The following is a 20935-nucleotide window of genomic DNA, read 5'->3' on the forward strand; positions in this document are numbered from 1 at the left end:
CCTTAGTTTCGTCCAGTAAGCTCACAGTCGCGGGTTTGACTCTCGATCTTTAACGTCGGATCTCGACGGCTTTCCGCTCGGACGTTTATAGACGCCGGCTCGTCTCTCGATATTTAACGTCGGTGCTCGACGGCGCGGATATTTATAGCCGGTCGGCGCGGCTCTACGGTTTAACGTCTGGGCTAGACGGTCTTCTGCTCGGAGGTTTATAGACGCCGGCTCGTCTCTCGATCTTTAACGACGGGGCTCGTCGGCGCGGATATTTATAGCCGGTCGGCGCGGCTCTCGATCTTTAACGTCGGAGCTCGACGGCGCGGTTATTTATAGCCGGTCGGCGCGGCTCTCGATTTTTAACGACGGGGCTCGTCGGTATTCCGCTCGGAGATTTATAGACGCCGGCTCGTCTCTCGATCTTTAACGACGGAGCTCGTCGGCGCAGATATTTATAGCCGGTCGGCGCGGCTCTCGATCTTTAACGTCAGAGCTCGACGGCGCGGTTATTTATAGCCGGTCGGCGCGGCTCTCGATCTTTAACGTCGGAGCTCGACGGCGCGGTTATTTATAGCCGGTCGGCGCGGCTCTCGATTTTTAACGACGGGGCTCGTCGGTATTCCGCTCGGAGATTTATAGACACCGGCTCGTCTCTCGATCTTTAACGACGGAGCTCGTCGGCGCGGATATTTATAGCCGGTCGGCGCGGCTCTCGATCTTTAACGTCGGAGCTCGACGGCGCGGTTATTTATAGCCGGTCGGCGCGGCTCTCGATTTTTAACGACGGGGCTCGTCGGTATTCCGCTTGGAGATTTATAGACGCCGGCTCGTCACCTGGTTTCCCGGCCGGAGGGTTTATAGACGCCGGACCGTCTCTCGATCTTTAACGTCGGAGCTCGACGACGCGATTATTTATAGCCGGTCGGCGCGGCTCTCGATTTTTAGCGACGGGGCTCGTCGGCGTGGTTATTTATAGCCGGTCGGCGCGCCTCTCGATTTTTAACGACGGGGCTCGTCGGCGCGGTTATTTATAGCCGGTCGGCGCGGCTCTCGATTTTTAACGACGGGGCTCGTCGGCTCTCCGCTCGGAGATTTATAGACGCCGGCTCGTCTCCCGGTTTCCCGGCCGGAGGGTTTATAGACGCCGGACCGTCTCTCGATCTTTAACGTCTGAGCTCGACGGCGCGGTTATTTATAGCCGGTCGGCGCGGCTCTCGATCTTTAACGTCGGAGCTCGACGGCGCGGTTATTTATAGCCGGTCGGCGCGGCTCTCGATTTTTAACGACGGGGCTCGTCGGTATTCCGCTAGGAGATTTATAAACGCCGGCTCGTCTCTCGATCTTTAACGACGGAGCTCGTCGGCGCGGATATTTATAGCCGGTCGGCGCGGCTCTCGATCTTTAACGTCGGAGCTCGACGGCGCGGTTATTTATAGCCGGTCGGCGCGGCTCTCGATTTTTAACGACGAGGCTCGTCGGTATTTCGCTCGGAGATTTATAGACGCCGGCTCATCTCCCGGTTTCCCGGCCGGAGGGTTTATAGACGCCGGACCGTTTCTCGATCTTTAACGTCGGAGCTCGACGGCGCGGTTATTTATAGCCGGTCGGCGCGGCTCTCGATTTTTAGCGACGGGGCTTGTCGGCCTTCAAGGCTAACTCCTTACCAGGTCGAGCGACCTTGGCCTTCATAACTTATCTCGCGCTTGAACAGTCTTTATGCCCGGCCGAACAGCACGGGTCATTTGCTTGCGAATCTAATCGGCTGGGAGGCCTTCGCTATTCGGGCGCTTGGCTCGGATAATCCATATGCCCCTTCCACCCAGCTCGGAGAACGGACTCCTGGCCGAATGGCTCAGGGTCTGCTTCGTCGAGCATTTTGGCTCGGATAATTTGCCTCCGTCCGGAAGGTACTGGGTCTTCGATCCTCGAGCGCTTGGCTCGACCCATTTACCTCCGGCCAAACGGCGCGGGGCCTTCGTTCCTCGTTGACGATGCCTTATATTTGTTCTCTTGATTTTTCATTTCTGCATTTCAAGTATTTAGTCAAAAAAAGTACACAGGATGATTTACATTGGCACACCTTTCACCCCGCCCGGTAAGGCTGGAGGTGGTTCGCGCTCCACGGTCTATCTAGCTGTCGGCCGTCCTCATCCTCCAAATAATATGCGCCCGAGCGGAGCTTTTCATTGATTTTGAAGGGGCCTGCCCACGGAGCTTCAAGCTTGCCGACGTCGCCGACCGGTTTGACTTTCTTCCAGACAAGGTCGCCGACCTGGAATGATCGGGGAATGACGCGGCGGTTGTAGTTTTGCTTCATTCGTTGACGGTATGCCATCAGCCGAACGGATGCCTTGGCTCGTTCCTCGTCAATCAGATCCAGCTCCATGTTCCTCCGATCGGCGTTGCCTTCATCGTACAATTGGACCCGGACGGACTCGACGCCGACTTCAACCGGAATGACTGCTTCGCCGCCGTACACCAGATGAAAAGGTGTGACGCCCGTTGCTTCCTTAGGAGTCGTCCGGATGGCCCATAAAACGCCCGGCACTTCATCCGGCCAACTTCCTCCCACGTGGTCGAGCCGAGCGCGCAGAATACGGAGAATCTCCCGGTTGGCTACCTCGGCTTGACCGTTGCTTTGGGGGTAAGCCACGGACGTGAAGTGTTGCTCGATGCCATAGCTTTTGCACCAATCTTCTAGCACCTTCCCTGTGAATTGCCGCCCATTGTCAGAAACCAATCGGCGAGGGATACCGAACCTACAGATGATGTGTTGCCAGATGAATTTTTTGACCATCTGCTCGGTGATCCTGGCTAGTGGCTCGGTCTCCACCCACTTGGAAAAATAATCGACCGCCACCAGCAAAAATTTCCTCTGCCCGGTCGCCATTGGAAATGGACCCACAATATCCATTCCCCATTGATCGAAAGGACATGAAACGGCTGATGTCTTCATCTCCTCTGCCGGTCGGTGCGAGAAATTATGATACTTCTGGTAAGAAAGGCACGTAAATACTGTCCGAGCGGCGCCCATTTGTAAGGTCGACCAAAAGTATCCAGCTAGCAAAATCTTCTTGGCTAGTGATCGTTCGCCCCGATGTCCTCCGCACGATCCTTGATGTACCTCTTGGAGGATGTAAGCCGAGTCTTCCGAGCTCACACACTTCAACAGCGGGCGAGAGAAAGCTGATCGCCGATGAGTGTGAACCGACCGGCCCTCCTCCTGAGCAGCTGGGCTTCATCCCGATCAGCAGGAGTGGTGCCCGAGCGCAAAAACTCCATGATGGGTGTCCTCCAGTCGTCCAGAAACATGAGGCCTTCCATCCGGTCAACATGTGCCACCAAAGATACTTGTTCAATTGGCTTCGGGATAATGACCGGCGTTATAGAACTTGCTAGTTTGGCGAACTCATCGGCTGCCTGGTTCTCCGTTCGGGGAATCTTCTGAATAAGAACCTCGCGGAAATTAGCTTTGAGTTTTTCAAAGGCATCAGCGTAGAGTTTAAGCCGAACGTTGTTGATTTCAAAGGTGCCAGAAAGTTGCTGAGCGGCCAACTGTGAATCCGAATAGAGTGTCACCCGACCGACTCCCACATGCCGTGCTGCCTGCAATCCGGCTATGAGGGCCTCATACTCTGCTTCATTGTTGGTAGCTTTGTAATCCAGCCGGACGGATAAGTGCATCTTTTCTTCTTGCGGTGAGAACAGCAATATTCCAATTCCACTTCCGAGCCGAGTGGAAGACCCATCCACATATATTCTCCACATAGCTTCCGGCTCTGGCCTCTGCACTTCCGTCACAAAATCAGCCAAGATTGCGCTTTGATCGCCGAGCGGGGCTGGTATTGGATGTCAAATTCACTCAGTTCTGTCGTCCACTTGATGAGCCGTCCGGACGCTTCTGGATTCAACAGTACTCTTCCTAGTGGACTGTTCGTCCGGACAATGATGGTGTGAGCCAAGAAATATGGTCGGAGGCGCCGAGCGGCTAGAACCAAAGCAAAGGCCAACTTCTCGAGCCCAGTGTAACGAGATTCGACATCTTTTAAGATGTGGCTCAGAAAATACACCGGCTGTTCTTCGCCGTTGGACCTTACAAGTGCCGAGCCTACAGCATGCTCGGTTGAAGACAAATAAATATAAAGTGACTCACCCCCGATCGGCTTGGCTAATATAGGCAGAGAATTAAGATATGTCTTCAATTCTTCGAATGCTTGGTCGCATTCCTCGTCCCAGTGAAATTTAGTTGCCTTGCGCAAAATTTTGAAGAAAGGGAGGCTCCGGTCGGCAGTTTTGGAGATGAATCGGGACAATGCGGTTATCCGACCGGTCAAACGCTGCACTTCCCTTGTATTTCTTGGAGGCGGCATGTCTTGTAGAGCTTTCACCTTGCTAGGATTAGCTTCAATTCCCCGCTCGGTCACTATATACCCCAAGAAACGCCCTCCTTTTGCTCCGAACAGGCACTTCTGGGGATTTAGCTTGACTCCATATTTGCGTAGCGTTCGGAAGATTTCTTCCATGTCCTTGAAGAGATCGGCCGCTCGGGCGGTTTTGATAAGAATGTCGTCCACATAGACTTCCAGATTCCGCCCGATCTGCTCCCTAAACACTTTGTTCATCAAGCGTTGATAGGTGGCCCCGGCATTCTTCAATCCGAATGGCATCACATTGTAGCAATATGTGCCGTCGGCAGTCACGAAGCTAACTTTTTCTTGATCTTCACGGGCGAGCGGCACTTGATGATAGCCTTGGTAGGCGTCGAGCATACATATTAACTCGCAACCGGCCGTAGAGTCCACCAGCTGATCTATTCGGGGCAGAGGATAAAAATCTTTGGGGCATGCTTTGTTTAAGTCCCGAAAGTCGATGCAGACTCTCCACTTGCCGCCCGGCTTGGAGACTAATACTACGTTAGCCAGCTAGCTCGGGAACTGCACCTCGCGTATGTGGCCGGCCTCCAGAAGTTTCTCTACTTCCGCCTGGATGATGGCATTCTGCTCCGCACTGAAATCCCTTTTTCTTTGCTTCACTGGCCGAGCGTCCGGTCGGACGTGCAACTCATGCTGCGCTATGCTCGGCGAAATTTCGGGCAACTCATGTGTCGACCAGACGAATACATCATGATTTCGTTGGAGGCATTGGATCAGCTCCTCCTTCTGCTCCTCCTCCAGATCAGAGGTGATAAAAGTCGTGGCCTCCGATCGGGTCGGATGGATCTGAACCTCCTCCTTTTCATCATAAATTAAAGCAGGAGGTTTCTCGGTTATGGCGTGTACCTCGATCCGGGGCACCTTCCGAGCGGAACAGGCTTCTGCTCGGATCATTTCTATATAGCATCGCCGAGCCGCTAACTGATCTCCCTGTACTTCTCCCACCTTGTCTTCGACGGGGAACTTCATCTTCTGGTGGAAGGTTGAGACGACCGCTCGGAATTCACCGAGCGCCGGTCGTCCCAAAATGACGTTGTAGGACGAGGGAGAGTCGACCACCACGAAATTTACTGTCCTGGTCCTCCTGAGCGGCTCTTCTCCCAGTGAGGTAGCCAACCGGATCTGTCCGACCGGCTGCACTTCGTTACCCGTGAACTCGTAGAGCGGCGTTGTCATGGGTAGCAGCTCGGCTCGATCAATTTGCAGCTGATCGAACGCCTTCTTGAATATAATGTTGACCGAGCTCCCTGTGTCAACAAATATGCGGTGAATAGTGTAATTTGCTATTACCGCTTTAATGAGCAGAGCGTCGTCGTGGGGCACTTCTACTCCTTCTAAGTCTCCGGGCCCGAAAGTGATTTCCGGTCCACTTGCCCGCTCTTGGCTGCAACCGACTGCGTGGATCTGGAGCTGCCGGATGCCCGCCTTTCTGGCTCGGTTGGAGTCTCCTCCGGTCGGCCCACCAGCAATAACGTTGATCTCGCCCCGAGAAGTATTGCTTCTGTTTTCCTCTTCCCGAGCGGACGGCCGGGATCGTTCTCTTGACGCTCAACGATTCTCCTGTCTTGGAGATCGATGCCGATCGGGCGTCTGTTGATGTCGCCTCTCGGTGCGGGTCCGGTCGGCTTCATGGGTCCTTTGCCTCCTGTCAATGGAAGGAGACCGTCGTTCGGCCTTCCTGGGAACGGGATTAGCCACGAAGGGAAGACTTCGACAATCCCTTGTGTTGTGCGTATTCGTCCGGTGGAAGGAGCAGAACATAGGGGTCCATTTCTTCTTTGGCTTGCTTCGAGCGGCAGCTACTTCTTGTACGTGTGATCTGGCGTGGGGGGATCGGATTGCTTCGGCCTTCGGTCCTCTGGGCGGCTGATGAGCGGCGTGCTGTTTCCGTTCGGCCTGAATAGGTGCCCGCTCGGTTGGAGTTTCCTTTTTCCAGGCGGCTTGCGCTTCTTCCACGTTTATGTATTCGTTGGCCCGATATAGCATGTGATCATAATCTCGGGGCGGCTTTCGGATGAGCGATCGGAAGAAGTCCCCAACCACTAGGCGTTGTGTGAAGGCATTCATCATGGTCTCTGATGTGGCCGTTGGAATATCCATCGCCACTTGGTTGAATCGCTGGATGTAAGCACGAAGCGATTCTCTTGGCTCTTGCTTGATGGCGAACAAGCTGACACTTGTCTTCTGATAACGCCGGCTAGCGAAGTGGTGGAGGAAGGCCATTCGGAAGTCCTTGAAACTTGTGATGGATCCGTCCGGCAGCCTCCGAAACCACCGTTGAGCCGATCCCGAGAGAGTGGTAAGAAAGACTCGGCACTTTACTCCATCGGTGTATTGATGGAGCGTGGCTGTGTTATCAAACTTACCCAGATGATCATCCGGGTCCGTTGTTCCATTGAACTCGCCGATCGTCGGAGGCACGTAGTGCTTGGGCAGAGGGTCTTGTAGAATAGCCTCCGAAAATTGGCGATTGATCCGCTCGGGAGATGAGTCCGCTCGGAGAGCTTTCCCCTTTCTGTCATCTCGCCTAGGCATCTCGTCTGAAGAAGATCCTCTATCCCTTCGAGCTCGTACGGCTTCAGGGGTACGGAATAAGGCTCGATGGAATGCGACAGTGGATGGAGGTGCTTCCGCTCGGCCGCCAGACGCAGACGTTGCTTGTTGCTCCGGTCGTTCGGCTACTGCTTTCTGTTTTTGCTCCACAAGTTTGGCAGCCCTTATCTCGATCAGAGCGTCCAACTCTTCTTGTGAGAGTGCCACGGTATGTATTCTTCTAGCCTCGTCCATTGCCTCTGCTCAGATGCAGGTGCGTTCCCACAGACGGAGCCAAATTGATCCTGTCCGAACCAGGGGTCAACGAACGCTGGGGATGTGTAGCTCCCTGCTAGATCCTCGAGTGCTCCGGCGAACCTGCAACAAAACCGAGCCGGGAGGGGTGTCCCGGCGATGGCCCTCCGACGCTCAAGTCAAGCGAGGAATGACAAAGAGGTGGCTTAGAAAAAGAAGACTCGTGTACCTCCGGTGAAGAAATGAAGACCTTATATAGACCTCTCGAAGGAGCCTGGGCACGCCAATCAAAGCAATCACCTGCTTTCGACCATGCCCAGGTATGGGTCTGTCAGAAGGACATCCATAAGGCCATACCGATACTGTATTAACCTCTCCATGATGTGACGGCAAGATCCTCTATCGTGAAATCTTGTGTACGGCATAATCATTAGACATGCCCTTGCTGACATCCCATATCCCGAGCCGAACGAATAGGCCGCTCGGCTAACCTTTATATCCTCGCCCTTATCCTGGCCGATCGGACCACCCGCTCGGCCCTTCGATTCCGGCCGGGCAGACACCCGCTCGGCCATTCAGTCCTCCTGCCTTGGCGTCGGAAACCCAAGCCTATGGCTGGGTTATCTCTGGTTCCGCTCGGACCTGCTCAACTGCTCGGCGCGGCCCTTACCCGCTTAGTCAGCCCTCCATCTGTCCTCAGGCTGGGACCCTTCAGGAAGTGGGTCCCCCATGCTTACCGCCGGATCATAAGATTTTATGCTGTTTGAAACCCCCACCTCCTACTCCACAGCCTACCATCCTAGTGATAATCCACTAACTTTATCCTTTTCAGACATTTTCTAGAGGCAGAGAAACCTCAAACAATCTTATTATTATACAAAGTAAAACAAAATAAAATAAAGATACAAATACAAATATGAACAATGTAAATGAATACTTTACAAATGAAATCTTTACTTTTGATCATTGTTGGTTACTTTAGACTGACTCATGATGTCTAAAATTGCAGTAGCACTCTTCTCCAAAACTCTCAAGTCTTCCTTTATAGCCTTCATGTTGAGGTTGATTTCCACCTAATAGTCGATTGTTAGAACCCATCAGTCGATTGCTTCTTTGAATTTGAACATTATACATGCAGAACAACTTTACCAACTCAACTTTAACCACCAACAATCGATTATTATTGGTCATCAATCGATTGTTGGTGCATCAATTGAGTTCCCAACTTAAACTAGAAACCTTCTGTTCATTGTAATAGTGACAAAAATCAAATATTATTGTTCATCAATTGACTGATTCCAATTGGTCGAGTGTAACAATCAAATTCTAAATGTTTTATTTGCTATAGTAGTGTTATACATCGATTGCTCAATCCTAGTAACTGAGTGATCTATAACAAACCCCCTTAAAATCCTTCAAACTCCAAATTTAGGGTTTAGACATTTATAAATCGATTGCTACTTCCTAACAATCAATTAATACATCTGTTTTAGTTTTACCAAGGCTAAATTCTCATCTTACTTGATATCCGATTGACCTCAACCTATTAGTCGATTATTTCTTTTCCTAACATTTGGTCATCTTTGACTTGTTAGGACTTCTCATTGCCTACCATCCGATTAATTTTGACCTACCAAGACTTTCCATTGCCTAGCATCCAGTTAACCTTGACCGGCTAGGACTTCACCAATGTCAAACATCGTGTCCTCCTTAACTTATTTGGACTTCTTTTCTCTTGCCTAACATTCGATCTTCCATGACTTGTGAGGATTTCACTTCTCATGCCTAACATCCGATCCTCCACGATATGTTAGGATTTCCCTTATCATTAAGTATCTAGTTAATTTTAACCTACTTGGATGTCATATCTGATGTCAAATGTTCAATTCTCCATGACCCACTTGGACTTTTGACTGCTAAGTGTTCGGTGAATCATAACCTACTTAGACTTCTCTCTTATCAACTACCTGTTAGACTTTTGACTACCAAGTGTCCGATCAACTGTAACCCACTTGGACTTCTCTACTGTTAAATATATAGTCAACCTGAACCTACTTGACATCACTCTCAGCCATCCACTTAGTCAACCTGACCTAAGTTTGATTACACTAACAATCTTCCTCTTTAACAAACTCTCCTTTTACTTGATGTCTCGCCCTTGTTAACAAATATATTGATCAAAACATCAAAACTTAACTCGAGCTAACATGAGCTTAGTCAATCTAGTTAACTTTAATTTGACTAGAGATCGATTGCATCAATATTTACCAATGATATATATTGATATGACACTCTTATACATAAGGATACTAACTGCAAGAACCTTTACTACCACAATCTTATTTGGATGGTCAAGTACTCTACTATAAGACTAGACATGGAGTTTTTATGTTTGTAATATATTTTTATCTCTATTTAAATGGATTATTATTTCACTTTAATTTTTTACACTATAATTATTCTATTTTGGATTTACATATCATTGGATAGTCTTAAAGATCAACCTAAATCAACTTTTAAATATGAGTTACACTAATTTATTATATATCAGCATGTGATCAAGTGAAATACAAATTCTTGGTGAGCAGAAAGTTTCAGCTAGTTGGTTCTGAGGAGAAAAGCAGAAGAAGATTTATGCTCGAATCACCAAACTCAGGTACAATAGCTAGCGGTGGCAACAATTAAACTATAAACACAGATTTCTAAAAATAGAAAACTTGGACAACTAAAGGCTTTTGATAGTTTATGGTGCATCTATTTAAGAAGTCAAGCTATACTGGCGAGGGGTGTCGCTTCATGACAATCCTTGTAGCAGAAAAGTGGGGATATAAAGGAGAACAAACAAGGATTAACAATTATATATATGTCGAAGACACAATAAAATGAATCAACACCCAAAGGAGTCGAGTGGACCCAACTAAGAAGAGATTGAGATATCTTATTTGGTAACCTTGACAAGTCTTTAAGTACTTACTCATTGGTGTACTCAAGTAAGTTTCTATTGTCTATTGGATTAAATATTTCGAATACAACCTTTGTTGACTCTTGGATCATGGATTCAAGATCTATCAATCATATAGCCCACTCAAGTGTCTTTTCCACATACCTGATCCCCATGTCCAAATAATAGGAAAATAGTTATAATTGATTTTTTTAATATTATAACAGGTACGCATGTTAAAAATAAGACCATCATTAACCTTAAAAAGTTCTTCATGCCCCTAGATTATCCACAAACTTTATTTTTATCCAAAAGCTTACAAGATTTTTGTTGCAATGTGATTCTTTATTATTGTTATTGTTTATTTGAGGACAAGGATTTAGTGTAGATTATTAGAAATGGTTAAGAAGTAAATGACAAGTGACCTCCCTCTTTAGTCTTATAACTTTATTCATCTAATAAAGATAAAATTTAGATTCACCATCACTGACTTCGACATCCATCATTTAGAAACCTTTAGCTTCCATCTTAATTCCAAGGAATGCATGCCTATTTCATTATGTAATAAAAGAAACACTCTTCTTCTTCTTCTTCTTCTTGTTTTTCTTTTTAATCTCATTCATAGTGATATATTTTCTTCTACTACTAATATTTCTAAAATAAAATGGTTTATGTCATTCATTGATATGTGTACTCGTGTTACTTGATTTTTCTTACTAAAACATAAATCTAATGTCAATAGTATCCTCTCAAATTCTTATTTCGTGATTAAACACTAATTTGGAATCAATATTAAAAGGTTTAGAACAAATTTAATAAAGCTAGGGATTATTTCAATTAAGTCCTAATCCCTTGTTTTCTAAAAGAAGGGATAATATATATGTGAGTCATCCTTATGTAAATACACCATAATAAATTGGAATCACAAAAAGGAAAAATAGTCATCTCCTATGACAATCCAAGCCTTTTTATTTAAAACAAATATGCTTAAATCTTCTTTGATGGAAGCATTAATTTTTATAGGTGTTCATCTTATAAATCGTTTGCCTTCCAAAATTTTAGGATTCAAGAGTCCAATAGAAACACTCAACATTCTATCCAAATATATACACTATAAATAATATTGTCCACAAGATATATGGGTGTGTGTCATTTGTCCATGTGCATATCAAAATAGAGGAAAACCAACCCCAAGAGTGTTAAAATATATATATGTAGGTTATTCCCCAACTTAAAAAGAGTATAAGTGTTATCATCCTCCATCAAAGAAGTTGTGTTGGTGGATATTTCTTTCAGTGGATACACCACACCTTGTCTTCAAAGAGAGAAGTTCATATTGGACTATAAGAGCGGGGATTTCTTGCTCAACTTATCATTACGTCAAAGTTCAAGTTAGTATCCGAGTCCATGTTGAATCCTATATCTAAATCTATCTGAACTTGTACATAAAAATCCCAACTCTGTCTTTGAAAATGTATGAATTGACAAAGCATACTCAAGGAAGAAGATGATGTCTATGAGCCAATGCAAGCCTATGAATACGATCCAAATCCTAAGTATGAGGTAACCATTTCTAATTCTTCAATACAAGTAGAAACTGAATCTCATGTAGGTGATGAGGACCTAAAACTTTCCATTGTCATTAGGAAAAGAATTAGTGAGTCCACAAAATGACTTTTATATAATCATGCAAACTTTTTATCTTTTAAACATTTTCACTATCATATAAAGCCTTCATGATTAACCTAACACCCTTGCCATCTCAACCACCTTATTTGAGGCTTTATGCATTGAGAAATGGAAACAAGTCATAAATAAAGAAATGAAAGTATTAGATAATAACAAATAGGTGAATTGATGAAAACGCCAATAGGGTGTAAATAAGTCCATACAGTGAAATATATTACAGATGGATCAATAGGGAGGTATAATGCATGGTTAGTGGCCAAAGGCTATAATAAAATCTATAAGATTGACTATGCAGAGCCTTTCATTGAATTGCAAAAGAATAATGTTAGAATTCTATTACTACCTAGCAAATAATTATGATTGGAAGTTACAACAATTTGATGTCAAGATGCATTTTTGTATGAAAAAAATAAGGAAGAAATGTATATGCATGTCCCACGTGACATGAAAATATTTTGGATGTTCACACTATATGTCAATTGAAGAAAGTCTTATATATGTGAACTAAAGTAATCAACATAGGCGTGATTTGGTAGATTTTCTAGAGTTATGATTGTTGGGACCAATGTGCCCGTTAGAGGGAGTGAATAGCGTCTCGTCGCGTGCTCGTTGGTTGCGTCTTGATGATGATATGCAGTGGAAATAAAATACAAGACTCACACAACGCTAACAAGTAGATTTACTTGGTAAACACCTCAAGAAGAGGTGACTAATCCAAGGATCCACACACGACACGCTCCTCCACTATGAAAACCCTCCTTCTCGGTCGCAGCCGAAGGCGGAGAAGCCTTGTACAAATTCTCACACACATAAGAAGAAGAAATACAAATACAAGTAAAGACACTCTCTTCTCGCTTACTTGTTGCTTGTTGTTGCCTCTTGAATCTTGAAAGAACACTCTCAAGAGCCTTCAAGAACTAACGTGAATGCTGGAGAAATCGCCGTGAGGATCAGAGAAAAATCGCAGGAAAAAGCTTGCAAAGAACTGCGGAGAAAACGCTCCGCCCAGGCTTTAAACAGTGCTTCCAATCGATCGAATTCATCCCCAATCGATTGCCACATCAACACCGCTCCATCGCAGCCGTCCATCACCTGCATCCTGCGCAATAGTCACTTCCCAATCGATCGACCGATCGATTGGGACTTCTTGAATCGATCGCCCGATCGATTCAAAACCTTTCTATGCTCTCGCATCCGCGTGAGAACTTCTGTTGCCCAATCGACCGATCGATTGACATATCCCAATCGATTGCCCGATCGATTTAGAAAGTCTCTGTGCTCGTGATTTCACATCCCAATCGATCGGCCGATCGATTGGGCCTTCCCACAATCGCAGCATAGTCCAAATCGATCGACCGATCGATTTGGACCCTGTTCAATCGATCGCCCGATCGATTGAACACTCTGAACTTGACTCAAACTCAAGTCCAAAGTCCCAAACCCAACTTCCGGTCAACCGTGACCTGTTGGGTCTCCATGCCTAGCATTTGGCCACACCCGACCAATCTCGAACTAACCTTCTAGCCTCCTCCATCAGCCTTGCATCCCTCGGATATCTCCCCATCCTTCATGTCTTGCCTTCAGGAGCTTCCTTCAGCCTCATCCTAGTTATCGGGTCTTCCTTGCCAAGTCATACCAGGACTTACCTTGCCAAGACCACATGCTTGAACTTGCACCTTTTGCCAAGATCACACTTGGACTTTCTTATTGCCTGACTCCTCACCAGGATTTTCTTCTTTGCCAAAATCACACTTGGACTTTCAACTGCCTGACCCCTCACTAGGACTTTCCACTTGCCTAGCTCCTCACTAGGACTTTCCCGTTGCCTGGCTCCTCACCAGGACTTTCCCTTGCCTAGCTCCTCACTACGACTTTCTAAATGCCTAACATCCAGTTAAAACTTTCCCAGTCAAGTCTCCTGTCAACCTTGACCTACTTGACTTGTATTCTCATCAACCTGGTCAACCCTTTAACCATCTCCATAATCGGACGATTGCTCCAACAATCTCCTTATATTGTCAAACATCAAAACTCAAATCCTGACTCAAGCTTGACTCAACTCAAGCTTAGTCAAATTGGTCAAACTTGACCTAGAGAAATTGCCCCAACAATGATTGTCATGTAGTATAAACAAAGCTAAGGAGATCACACATTGTTTAATAAACATTCTTCTTCAAGGCGAGTCACAACACTCTTAGTGGAATGATGATAAGGAAAGACAACTTCTAAGTTAGTGTTTGGTTAATTAAGGAGTTTGAAATCAAAGTACTAGGAAGGTTGAAATGCTTTCTTGGGATTGAGGTGGCTCACTCAAAGCAAGTATTTTTTTTTATCTCCCAATAGAAATATTTATTGATCTCCTTAAAATAAATAGGTAAGAAAACATGCAAGCCAACAAGTACTTCAATGGATCCAAATCTTAGACTTGGAATAGCAAAGGATGATGTTATAGTAGATAAGAGAATGAATCAATATTTTATATTTAGTAGAAAAATTTATTTATCTATCTCATACAAAACATAGCATTGTAGAAGTATGATAATTAAGTCAATTCATGCATAACTAAAAAAAGATCATGTACAAACAACTCATTGAGTGTAATCTCAAAGGGAAACAAAGAAAGGATATTTTGTGTAAAAGAAATGAAGGTTTGGTATTGAAGGCATATACAAATGCTAATTATACTGGATCAATGGTTGAAAGGAGGTCAACCACTAAATATTGTGCCTTTCTTGGCAGTAATCTCATGATGTGGAAGAGCAAGAAACAACATGTGGTAGTGTTGTCTAGAGCAAAGACAAAAAATTTAGCAATGACACAAGGTATGTGAATTACTTTGGTTAAATATCATCACGGAATACTTGAAGTTCAAATGGGATGAGCCAATAAGACTTTGTTATGATAATAAGCCTATAATTAACATAACTCACAATCTAGTATAACATGATCGAAATGAATACATCAAAATTGACAAACACTTTATCAAGGAAAAAATTAGAGAGACAGTTGATTTGTACCCCTTATGTATCTACATATAGACAACTTATAGATGCAATTACTAAAAACTTAAGTAGCTCAGTGTTTCAAAATATTATATCACAATTGGAAATAATAAACACCTATTCACTAGTTTGAGAGGGAATGTGAAATAATATGATTAATGTATAATTAACTTTTAGGAGTTTTGTAACCATGTGTATTCCTAAAATTAAATTAGGTTAAAAATATTTCATAGATCATAGGATATAATCATGAGATAAGATAAATCATAAGATCTATATAATTTAAGATACAAATAGTAGAAAAATCTTTCATAAAATTGTTTCTCAATTTTTATCAATTACATTCGATAGGTAGCCAACAGATATAATTGTGCATTTGATCTTTATGCACCATAAATATTCAACACAATAGGGGCAATGGTTGACGTAGGACTATGGACCAATCTAAAACAACCCATGTTATACCTTGATCAAGATGATTACCTCGTTGGTTCCAGATATTTGCAGGATCAGCAAGAAGTCTACAAGAGTCTTCTTCATAGTTCCTCGCTCCAAATGTCCTCGGGATCCGGTGGTGATGTCCCATGAGAGAAGTCTTGTACTCGTGTGATCAAGAGAGAAACGGAGAAAAGTGAGAGTCTTGCTCACCTCAAGAGAGACAACTCTTTTCCTTTTATACACATGGGAGGGGTGTGGTTTGTCTCTTTCCAAAGGTTGCTTTGGCAACCTTTGGTGTGAGCAATAACCGCCCATATTAACATCTCCCACTTGCCCACAAAGGGCACAATAAAAGGTCAGTTGCTCACTAAGAGCAATTCATCTCTCAACACTTGCTTCTCAATCTAACATACGGCGAATGGAGTGAGTGACCTTACGAGAGTCGGCACAACAAATGAGTAGTGATCTATTAAGTTATCACCAAAACTAACATATCACAATACTCTAAAGGAATCCCGTGGTACCCTAGATATCTTCAATATTCACTATTTTTGACATCTCAGATCTCTTAAAACTAGCAACGTCAAGACTCGAACATTTTGTGCTCACGACTTTATCACCACTAAGTCAACATAGTCCCTCGAGGTATGATCCACAAAACACAGTGCAATATTTAGATGTCTTTCTTGAGTTCTCATGTCAATTCAATTAGTCTTGATCGCTTTCCTAGTCATGTCCCACTGGACTATATCAGCCATAGCCTTAAGTTGCATGCTAAAGTAGCGACATCAAACTTCCTTTTTATGACATAGATCTCAAGTCCTAAGGGTACAGATTATGATCCAAGAGCCCACACAATGATGAAATAGAGATCTCATTCATCATTCTCTTCAATGGTCGTTTTACGCACATGTGGTATGGTCACATGCTATGGTGTTCTTCCATCATTATGGGCGTATCACATACAACATAAAAAAAAACACCATACAGTTCTTAGTCTAGCGACTCCCACTGCGGCTAACCCAAGTTGTCTTATCATGAAACTCGCAACCGACTTAATAAAGGCTTCATGGAATTGATTCTCATATCCTATGATCGATCCAGAGGAATCTCATCTTAATTTAGTTTAAGGCGATAATAAAATGCAAATATCTTGCTCGATCTTATAGTGCCATAGATATAAATTTATCTCGCTCGCTCTCATACACCATAGATAAAAAAAAATTGTCTCATCTTGCTTGCTTTCTTAGCACCAAGGCGAATGACCCGTGTGAGGGGGGTCCATTCAAAGCTTAGTGACACTTTTCTTGATGTGTAAAGTATTCCAACCATAGACACACATAAGGAAGGAAAATATTATTGCTTAATTGTCAATAAATATTATGTTACAATTTACACAATCCCATATTTCTAATATGGGTTACAAATGCCTCCCTCGGGATTTGTTTAGTTAGTGGATTAGCCAACATATGACCTGTTGAAATGTGTCGAAGAACCACCAACTCCTTTGCAACTAAATCCCGAATGTAGTGATAACGAATGTCAATGTGTTTGGTTCACCCATGGTATTTAGGGTCCTTAGCATAGGCCAATGCCGATGTGCTATCGACATATAGCACCACTGCCTCCTTTGTCAATTGTGGCATGACCAATCACTGTAGGAAACTTTGCAACCAAACAACCTCTTGACATGCAGCAGAACAAGCCACATATTCTGATTCCATGGTGGATAAAGCAATGCACGTTTGTTTCTTGCTACTCCAAGAAATGGCATCTCCACCCAACATAAACAAATAACCTGAGGTGGATTTGCGTTCATCTTTGTCACCGACCCAATCAGCATCATTGTAACCTCTCAATCTTAAGTCACCTCCTTTGTAACATAAGACAAGGTCTGAAGTACCATGGAGATATCGAAAAATCCTTTTAACTTGTCACGCCCCAAGTAGTCACTGCTAGAAGAAATTTCGACAGTATCTCCCCTATACGGGTGACAATATGAAACTTCTTACAATACCCTCAGGGCCACATATACCTTAACCAACATGGTCGGAACAATAACAATAAAGAAAATAAGCAAACACCCACGTAGTTTAATAGTAGAACCTTAACCTAAACAACGATAAGAAAAAAAAAATCATTTCAAATATCCTACTCAACTACATCCATAAAATACAAATATGATATCCTACTCAACTACACCCATAAAACACAAATCACCAGCATACATCCAAATGAAAACCCATCGATAATAAGGGATCGTACAAAAATTCCAAATGCCAAAAGATACAAGTCTAAAATCATAGACAATAACATAATAAGAAAAACCAAAATGTGCGAACTCGTCGTGACGTGAAGTGGTGGGCGACTAGCGACTGGAACCTCCTGAATAGCCTCAACCTGAAAATAGTAATAACAGGGTGTGAGTCCAACACTCAGCGGATACCTAGTTGACATGCATAGTAAATAATAACCAGCAGTAATAAATATGCGTACAATCTCCAGAAGTAATGAAACCATGCAAAATTGAGGATAAGGGAGAAGTTGTACTCACCAGGACCTCTTATCAGGATAACAAGGTCATCAGACCGAAAATACATGTCCCTGTATGCATGTTAATCATATGCATCCATCCAATATGCAACAAACAAAGTGCAGCAAACACAAGCAATAAATGCATCATGCATATGATGCCAATGACATGTCCTGGTCACCCCTGACGCCAGTCAGCCATCTCACACGCGATGGTGAGACCGAGTGGGTAGGGCTGTGACAACCGTGCACTCTGTCGTCACTGCTCCTGATGAGTGACCGAGTGGACGGGATGTTGTCGGAGTACACCTATCCTCCTACTCCAAATCATAAGCGGGGGAGCACAATGCTCTCATCTCCCTGAGATAATCCAGAGGAGGGATCCCTGTCGGCTACCACACTACATCACACTACCCATGAGCGAACCAATGGTGCCAAATAGAGCAACCTGCTGCAACACACCCTGCCTGAATAAAAATCACTAACCCATGAGTGGTTGTGTGTGCAGATCCATGTAACTGGTGATGCGCTCAACAATAATGGAGTCGACTATCGCACAGCATGCAATCATACGAGATGGTGCATGACACTAAGCATAAAAATATCCTGATCATATCTACCTCCATAAAAATATGTACCAAATACGTGGATCAAATAATATGATCTAGGTACACAATTCAGGTATGGTATCTAACCAGTCTGGTATATCATAAGGCATGACATGTCACTACCTTTATAACATAAATAATACACAGGGCATGAATGCTAAACAAGTAACAAACAAAACATGCTCCGAAATAAATAGTGACATGTCGATGCAGATATAAACATAATTATTACTACTTGTTAAAATCTACTAAGCATATCAATATGACATATCAAAATAGATAAGTCAAGGTACCCGCCTCAAATAGAAGGTAGTATCAAGCAATCCAAAGTCGAGACGCCCGTCTTGAATCAGAGTCCTGCGTCAAACAATATATATATATATATATATATATATACTAAATTCATATGAATAGCTAATAAAATTCCTAAAACTAAATTAGGGAAAAACCCTAATCAACATAACTATTAACCTACCTAAATTAAATCTAACAGTTAATTAAGGTTAGTTACCTTAACCCCAATCAATCCATTAGATAAAAATCTATACCTAAATCCAACTACACATAAACAACTAATTCTTTACACCTTACCTCAATCTCAGCTGCTGTTGAAACAAAATGTTGTTGGATGGAGGTCCTGCTGAAACTAAGGTGAGTTGCTGGATCAAAGAGTAACCCACAACACACAATTTGAAATCCACATAACACTATACCACTACCTCACAGCCAAAAAATATTGTCAAAACAAGGTGGTTGTTACTGCTAGAACAAGGTGAGCTGGATCAAGAACACCACAGCATCGTAACTGCTCTGCTGGATTCCAGTGTATAGTTCAGATCCAACAGGAATCTAGCAGAAAGATTACTGATCAAGCACAATCCTTCTAGCCTCTGTCTGACAACTCAAGAACACCTCATCATCTTCAACCGAAACTAATTCGTGACCTAAATTAATCGCAAAGAAAAGGAGGATCAAGAACAGAGCAGGATCGGTGAACAGAGAAGAGGATCGAACAAAAACAGTGAAGACAAGGGATGCTACCTCACCCACACCGCCGTCGCTGGATAGATCTGGCGCTTCCCTCACTCCAAGCAAGAAGGATTAACCATAACAAAGCCCTAATCTAGCGAAATTCGTGAATCAACAAGGATCTGGCAATGAATCAAGAGGGAAGTCGGGAAGAAGGGTTTTGGTTGCTTACCCTCGAAGCCCTAAGGCATCCTCACGCCGGCAATCAATGGATCTGGATCGATCCAGTGGCGTCGGCAGTCGGGTAGAGGAGATGCGACGCTGCAGCCAGGAGAAGAAAAGAGTCGGCCGGATCTGAACTCAGGCGGCTTCCTACTCAGGCGACATCGACAATCGCCGAAGGTCCGTCGGCTTCGACTCATCAGCGAGAGAATAGGGAGAGGAAGAAGGAGGAGGTCCGGATCGCGTGGGGTTGGGGATGAAACGGTTCAGGATCGGTGATGGGGGAAAAGAAAAAGAAAAGGAAATGTATTTATAAATAAAACATTTCTTCACTTAAACGGGTATCCCAAATAGGCTTTATTCGAACTCGTTAATTCACCCCCTCAAAATTTATCGTATGACCTCCAAAAAATTTCTAAATATTCTAAAAAAATTCTATAAGGCTATTTCCAAATAATCTTATTAATTTAATTTTCCGATATCTTACATAACTGCTTTCCAGTGAATAAGACCGGGATTATTTTGATAACGACTAACAAGGCCCATCGCAAAGTTAATGTCCGGTCGTGTACATAACATGACATACATTAGGCTTCCAATTGAAACAACATATGACGCTTTAGACATTTCATTCTTTTCCTTATCAGTTTGTGGACATTGATTGATACTTAAAACACAACTCTTATCAACTGGAGTATCGATGAGTTTGGAATAATGCATCCGAAATCGCTTAAGAATCTTATTTATATAAGTCTCCTGTGACAAATACAGAAGTCTATTCGAGCAATCTCTAGTGATCTTTATTCCCAGCACATAATTTACTTCACCCATGTCTTTTATCTCAAAGACAGAAGATAACCACTTTCGAGTGACTTCGATAGATTTCATGTAATTTCCTGCCAATAAAATGTCATCAACATATAATGACAAAATATGAATCTTTTCCGCATATGCATTTAACATACACACAGTGGTCTTCTTCAATCATCTCAAAACCAAATGAGATAATAGATTTATAAAATCTGAAAAACCACTATCTAGATGATTGTTTAAGGCCATAAATGGAACCGTTTGTGCTCCTATCCCTTTGCCTCAAAACCTTCCAGTTGAACCATATAAATTTCTACGTCTAGTTCTCCATTGAGAAATGTTGTTTTAACATTCATATAAAAAAGTTCTAAGTCTAAATGTGCAACCATGGCTAGAATAAGGCGAACCGATGTGAATCTCACCACTGGGGAGAATGTCTCATCGAAATCTATACCCTCCTTTTGAGTATATCCTTTCGCTACAAGCCGTTCTTTATATTTCTCGATTGATCCA

The sequence above is a fragment of the Zingiber officinale genome, chromosome 1A (assembly GCF_018446385.1).
Source record: "Zingiber officinale cultivar Zhangliang chromosome 1A, Zo_v1.1, whole genome shotgun sequence".
NCBI classification, from domain to species: Eukaryota; Viridiplantae; Streptophyta; class Magnoliopsida; order Zingiberales; family Zingiberaceae; genus Zingiber; species Zingiber officinale.